The sequence below is a fragment of the Pezoporus flaviventris genome, unplaced genomic scaffold (genome assembly GCF_033815535.1).
Source record: "Pezoporus flaviventris isolate CSIRO_AGI_PZ_B2104156 unplaced genomic scaffold, CSIRO_AGI_Pfla_v1 ptg000014l, whole genome shotgun sequence".
Classification (NCBI taxonomy): Eukaryota; Metazoa; Chordata; class Aves; order Psittaciformes; family Psittacidae; genus Pezoporus; species Pezoporus flaviventris.
In genome coordinates, this window is record NW_026892562.1 from 257005 (window position 1) to 264958 (window position 7954).

Below are 7954 nucleotides of genomic sequence, written 5' to 3' on the forward strand. Positions count from 1 at the left end.
TTCGTTTGACATTTTCTTGATAATAAGCGTTTGATAAATCATTACCTTGGTTTCAGGTTTTAAAGGGACAAGCAGAAGCCAGAGCGCCGGCTAGCTGTCACTCACGCGGCAGTGAGATTGCGTGGTCCCTCTGACTCAGATGGGGGCTGATCACTAAACCAAATCCACCCAGCCCATGGAAGAACTTTCTTGCTGGTAATTAGAGGGAACATGTGGGAAACACGTACTACTGCACCCAGCACAAGAGAAACATTACATTTCCACCCCTCTCCCCATTATTGTAGTGTGTAAGTCACCTTTCCCTTTTTTTCTTTTTGATGCATTTCTGCAGTTCACAGGTGGATCAGACGTTATAATAGCTTTTACATGCAGAGAGAATATATTTATATATAGAAAGAATATAATTATATAAAGATTTCTATATAAAGAATATATTTTTATATAAAGAATACATTTATATATATTTACATATATAAAAAAGACTATGTTTATGCGTATAAACACATACCTACACACAGAGAGGTAAGTTAACTATCTATAAAAAAATACATTTTAATTGTGCCCTCCTTGGTCTCCTTGCACCAGACAACACTGTCGACTAATTATTATGCCGCGGGGGAGGAAACTTTCAGCCCTAATTCAATTAAAACAATACACAAGATAAGGCAATCTCCGCTTTTATCAAAATTATTAAGAAAAGTTAAGTGTGAGCAAAGATGAAGGCAGCTGCAGCCAAGTTGTTGGTGTTCTTCACCCCTACCCATTAAAGCATTCATGTTTGAGAAGGGGGGGGGGGGGGGAAGAAAAGGGGCAATTACTCATCATTAAAAGTCGGATGTTAACTCATAATCGTTTTTGCAACCAAGTAATTCACCCGTAATCACCTCTCGTAAGTGCTATTTGCTACTTGAGGGGCATTCTCAAACATTTGCGGCGCTCAAGGTAACTTTGTTCACGCTGAAAAATAAAAAGCACGTTTGGAAACCGGGATGCTCCCTAAGCAATCTTCCTTGTTGTTCTAGCGTCAGAGCGGCTGTTCCTCTGCATACTCTGCTAGCGTCAGCTTCTCCGTAGTGTATTTGATGTTTTTAGCGTAAGCGAAGTGTGCGCCTATGCGGAGGAAGCGGGGAGGGGAAAGGGAGAAGAGGAGGGGGGCTCATTTCGCCAGGGCCCCACGCATTTCTCGTATGTCCTTGATTTTACGGGTTACTAACGTTTGTTTCAGCGCACTCAGTAAATCAAAAAGTGGCAGTAGCACAGGCAGTTCTGCAAAGCTTCCGGTGGGACTGAAAGGCTTTGCTCGACTGCAGACAGCTGCCTGCTAGAATCCAGCCCAACCCCTTGACATTCCACCTGGTCACTGCGGATGGAACCCGAAATTCACCTGCAGCAATTAGGGAAAAGCCCAGGATGTTTAGGCTAGCAAACCAGAACAATGAAAACCGATTTTTTTTTGCAGAAAAGATTACGCTGTCTCCCAACTGAAAACGCTTTGTCTCACTGCAGAGCTTCAGAGCACTTTTACAATACAGCCACTAGTAACTTATTATGCTGTTGCTTCGACCATATTCAAACATATATACCATAGGTATACAACTACCATACGCACATGCAGCTGTTTTTACACTTACACAAGGTGCGCGCAGATTGTTGCTCTCCAAATATTTCTGCCTCGGTTCCACCTACCATGTATTCCCCTCCCCGGTCTAATCAGAAATCGAGGGGCGCACACAGAAGCTGCTTTTATTGGGGATGTGAAGAGATGGGTGCAGTATCACCATCCCAGCGTATTCTCCAGCCGCAGAACAATCTGCTCGGAGCCAGAGAAGGGTCGTTAGCTCTGTTATGCTGCCCTTCAGGTCACATTAACGCCTCTAAAGGCACGGACCGAATTAAAGGCGACAGGACAGCAGTTCAAAAAGTCGTAAAGACACCCAAACCTCTTCTAGATTCACAGGGTTCACACACACCGAAAATTAACAAAATTCATTCTTCACAGCCTTTTCTAAGCGCTATTTTATTTTCTCCATCAGCACTGAAACGTGAAATCGAAGTTTCACCCTGGAAAAGAGGAATCGATCTCCTTTACTTCCAGAAAAGGCAAGAGATTGCCTCCGACACCCGCAGCCCGGGAGGGAGGCTCTGCTGAGGACCAGAGCCAAGGACCTACGCTTGGACAAGAGGGAAAACCACAGAGAAACACGGCTCGGGCTTCAAACAGTTTTTCCTCCTCTGAACACCGCTGCAGCCGTCTGTCGTGACATTAAAGCCGCGTTTCCTGATACTACCCTTCCCCCGGGGGGGAGGGTGGGGTGGGGGAGTGGGGCACGTCGGATGAAGACGTCTGTCCTCGGTAGAAATTCCTAGTTCGGAGTTACGGCTCCTTTCAAACACCGACCAGATCCCTCCCCCGGCGGGGTTTTAACGCCCCAGTTAACATCCAGTAATTAAGTAAATGATTTTTCCGAGCTTCTTTTTAGCTTCGTAACCCCCTCTGCACCAAACTTCACAGTCCCGAGCACGCACCCAAGGGATTAGGGACAGGCACCTGCCTGCAGGTTGATAGCGAGGAGGAAATCATGGACTTCCAAAATCAAAAAGGGATTTTCCGCCCAGTTTCCCGAAGCAGGGCCTCCCGCTTGGGGGGAACCCCCCCACGCTGCGTCGGGCTGTGGCTCCCTCCGCGACCTGCGGAGAGCACGAACGAGCCTTAATGACTTTGTCACAGAGGAAGTATAGCAAATGATTTCTTTTTCTTCCCTCGCTCTCCTCCTCCCCTCTCCCCCTCCAGATAAGGGAATACGCCAAGGGAGGCGAGGAGGTGGCGGTGCCAGGGTATTGACACGGCTCTCACTCCCCTCGGCTCCTTCCCAACACGATATGCAACTTTCCTGCCCTTACACCCCATTCGTGCCGTGGCTCAGCGGAGAAAAAAAAACACCAAAGCCCTTAAGTCACGACAGGAGAGAGCAGTGCCACCTCTCCAACACGCCACAAGACACCTACGTGGTTCCCATCCTGCGCTAAATTCCACCGCCACCACCCACCCCTTTGTCTCGGCTATTTTATGATTGGGTTAAGTACTGAAGCTATTGACCTGAAATGTGCCTCTTTCTCCTTCCTTCCCATTGGAAAGTTTACCTAAAATTGATGGAGGCAGCTGCAGCAATAAACTGCGCCCTCTTCTCCTTCCCCCCTCCCACCCCCACCCGTTTTATCCCTGGCCTTCCAGCCGCAGCATTTGCATCCCAGGGAAGCGCCATAAGCTAAGCCGCAGCTTGTCCCGGGGTCCTCACTTCGGGAGAGGCAATCGGCTGGTGTCAAGCCATTCGCACAGCACATAAATGAGCACCGAGCGAGAGGTTTCTTCTCTCCCCCTCTTCTTGTTGCCCCCCCCCCCCCTTTTTTTTTTCCCTTTTATTTCTGGCAAGGAGCTTCCCCACAGATCCAGAGAAAGCCGCTTTGGCGGGAGCTCTCTACAGAAGACGGCCATTTAAACTCTTTTCTCCCCTTAAAGCTAAAAGGTGAATACAGTGGTAAGGGTGAGGAAGGGTGTGAAGACCTCGGGGCTGCCTTTAAGAGCCCAGTTACAGTTGCAGCTGAATGGTTTTTTTTTTGTTAAAGATCATAAGATTAGAGAGATATTAAACTTTAGGTGTGAAATGCACAGATTCCATCAGTACCAAGTACCATTGTGGATCTGACTTGCAGTCAAACGTGCTTTTAACCTGATCGTTAGATTTATGGGTAGGTTACACCCAGCCAGGGTAAGTCCCTGCCTGGGGACTGCCAAGAGCTCTTTCTGTAGCCCGGGACAGGCCTAGTCCCTTGGCCAGGTCCCCACCGGTTCTCCAAGGATGCAGAACCACAGAGTGGTTTGGGGTGGAAGGGACCTTAAAGCTCCAATCCCTCCTGCCATGGGGAGGGACACCTTCCACTAGACCAGGTTGCTCCAAGCCCCATCCAACCTGGCCTTGAACACTGCCAGGGATGGGGAAGCCACAGCTTCTCTGGGTAACCTGTGCCAGTGCCTCATCACCCTCACAGGGAAGAGCTTCTGCCTAAGATCTCATCTCAATCTCCCCTCTGTCAGGTTAAAGCCATTCCCCCTTTTCCTGTCCTTACAGGCCCTTGTCAAAAGTCCCTCTCCAGATTTCTTGTCATCCTCTTTAGGCAGTGGAAGCTGCTCTAAGGTCTCCATGTAGAAGCAAACCTCAAGCTGCTTCCTGATGACTAAACCCACCCTCAACCCAGGGCTTTGAGATCTTGCAGAGAAAAGCCAGTTTTAGGTAGCACTGAAATACATGTTAAAAAAAAAAAAAAATCCAAAACCAAACGAGTATGGGGTTTCTTATAGCCAACGATAGTTTTAAACCACTACAATAATTTAACTCCAGCAATATATAATACAAAGCCAGGAAGAACATTGTGTTCACTCAGCTGAGTTGGAAATCAAAGCAAGCAAAACTAGATATCACCAAACCAAACCTTGCAAAGTGATACTTCACCTTCCATTTCTTATATTTCCCTTTTTGTTCCATCTATGTGCATAAATCTGCATAGCCTTCATTTAACTGAACAGTGCAGAGAGCAGGAACTCTTCTAAGGCAAAGATTCACCTCATCATACTTTGCCTCTCTCGGTTAATTAAGTCCAAATAATGAAGAGGCTGTAAAACCTTTGGAGTGGTAATTACCTGTTATCTTTCTCCTGTGAGATGCCTCAGGCTCATCCTGCTATTTATTAGCTTTACTGTACACTTTCTGATGAGCTTGCTTTCAATTGCCTTAACCCATATAAGGCACAGGATGGCCCTTGTATTTTCGGATTATTGTCAAAATCTGGTATCCTCATCGTAAGAAGTAGTCAGTTCCCAGAGAGATTTAACTCTTTCAGTGGAGACCACTATCAATAACAGAGAATTAAAAGAAATGGGGATCAGGTGGGGGGAAAACAGAAGCATCTGGAGGAAATTTCTGCACCACTGGTCAGGCAGTTATGCTCCTAACAGCTATTTAACCCATACATACATGTTTCTTAATTTGTCCAGACATTTGCTTTAACCACAGGGCATCATTTCAATACAGGGCATAACCACCACAGGTTTGAACCTCCACTTCACAATAGGACAGGCCTTAAAATAAAACCCAAACCACAGGGAGGCTGGAACTAGATGATCTTAAGGTCTTTTCCAAACCTACCCATTCTATGATTCTATGATTCCATATTTAATGAAAAATAAGTAGGTGCTATTTATAGCTCTAAAAATATTTCCATTATTTACCCATGTGCAATCAAGTCCAGGATGTTTTTTTCTGGTGCCACAGTAAGCACCAGACTTAGCCTAGCCCAGTCACTAAACACAAATTTTTTCTGTTCATGTAAGGCTATACCTGTCCTTACACTGCAAACAAAATAAAAATACATCTTTTTGAACTAGTGGTGTTCAAAAGTGGATTAAGAGCAGTAGTTTATTCTAACTGTACAAATACATAATAAGCAGGGTTAGCACTGAGAACAAATAAGCCTCCTTAAATCCATGCTGGCTCTGTGCAAGGAGAGCTGCAGGAACAGCACAGAATCATTCTTTAGAGAAATCCAAGCACTTCTGAGGTTAGCAACCTTTATCTCAGTCTTGGCACAAAGCTAAGGCGGGTGATGGGCAGTGGCTGTGGGACACAGAGGCAGGAACAGCAGCAGATCCTGGCTGTGAGCAGAATGGGCCAGCAGCGCTGATACCAGGTAGAGCAGGTCATGCAGATGGACAAAGACCCACACATGGAGGGACATTGAATCACAGCACATTCTGAGGGCAGGTTCACCTGTACAAAGGTGCAAAATGGTTTGCCTTGGAAAGCGGGGAAGTTTTGGAGTGCACAGTCTCATTGTTCATCCATGATGCATCAACTCGGCAAAATTTGAATATCATAGAATCCTAGAATGGTTTATGTTGGAAGGCACCTCAAAGCTCATCCAGTTCCAGCCCCCTGCCATGGGCAGGGACACCTTCCACTAAGATCAAATTGCTCAAAGCCCCATCCAACCTGGCTTTGATATTCTATATTATAAAGATTAACAGTCTAAACAACACTATCTGAAAAGGGTAATTCTCCCAGCTGTGGTACCTTGGTCACTTGTTATTATGTGAACACACCACACTAAGGTTTGAACTCCTGATCAGAACTTTGGAAAGAAACTGTCACAACTACCACAGAGAGAAAGCTGATTTTCTAGGCAGGTGCTCTGGGAGGACACTGTAAGCATCACACAGAAAATGCTCCAGATTGTAGCAGATAATCAGTCCAGTTCAACACTCACCGCCTTATTCACTTTCAACTGTTAGGTCAAAACAAGCAAGAAGGAAAACTTGTGGCATGCACCTCTGTGAGTCCAGGAGTCAGCAACACTGACTACATGGTCCCATTTTAAGAACAAATCCCCCCACATAGTAAAAAGACTAATGTAACTACTTCAGTATTTTACAAGGAGTCATGATAGTCATTGGATTTCAGATTGAGAAAAAGAAAAAAAAAAAAGAAGCTTTAAACTGTTTTTTTCACAAGAAATTCTTGGTTTGTTTAAGCCAGAGTGCTTCACATTTAGTTTCTTTTCCCCTCTTTCACTATGAAAGGGGAAGTCTCCCAATACATAGTGAATTGGGTATGGTGATTGTTATACAGAGATAAAAAAACTGCGATCACTCTGTCAGCATCAGCAAATCCCACGCTTTACCTTGCAGAATGCCAGATGAAGAAATCCACCTGTTCAGTGTTGGTAAGTCAACCTAGTGTTTGGGCACAAACCTAAATCAGCAAGGGCTTTGCAGGACATTCATAGGAGCAGTGAACTTTTAAGGTTGTAGGTGAAACCTAACGTTATATTGGCTGAAGAATAAGTGCAAATTTCCAGCTACAGCTTCTCTCACTGAGACACTCATTTGGAAGGCATCAGTAGTGACTCCCTTTTCTGAACCCAAACTGGTTCCAGTGTACATGAAGCAGCACTGTGGGAATATACTGATGGAAACACTTCAACTAATCACATCTTCCTTAGCAGACTTACACTGCAGGCCCCGACAGAGTCCCTATTTTGGAATTTAAGCCTTGGGTACGAGAGAGCCAGGTATGCCAATGTTCTGGCAGCTGGGAACTGCACTGTGTTTGAGGAGCAGAAGATAAGAGATATATTACATAGCCACTTTTCAGCTCCATTACACCATCAGATGGCTCAAAGGGGCTGGCATCACAGCGGAGAATCTGGTTTACAGCTTGTACACATGTGGCTGCTATTCAAAGCCTTCTCAGCTGTTAGACAAAGCTACATAATCTTGTAATGTCTGCACTTTATGCTAAGCACAGACCTACACTCTGGAATTCCACAGTGCTTTTTCTGGTCATCCTGAGCTAGACTTGAATTGTAGCATAGTTGCAACTTGAATCCTGAAGAGAATTCCACAATATTTGCAATAAACCCCCCTTACATTACAAGTACTATGTACTCCCCAAGACAATCTGTGCATTCCGTTTAGAATATTTGATTTAAAACAAAGACATTGAATTTCTTAAAAATAGTTAGAAAAGGCAAGTGAGCTTCTAGCAGTTTATCTATTGAATATTGCAGGTTTAAGCATTCCCTTGGGCATAAATCTCCAAGTAATTATGGTAACACTGCTCTCCTACAGTACAAGACTGATTGTTTAAATGACCATTCTGTTAAATCCTATGGTTCACCTTCTGAAATTCTGGGTATTTTCAACACTGAGATCCACATAATAACTTGGTCATATGAGAAGTCTAAGGTGATCCTCTATCTAACGTGATGGAAAACTGAAGCCAGATTTCAGTGTCAAGATCATTTCTTAGCAAGCTTCCCAGCTCACTCCTGCACTTGTCAGAAACATGCTAAAAGATGCAAAAAAAAGATCACTAGAGGTATTTCAATAGCCAGTGTCTCC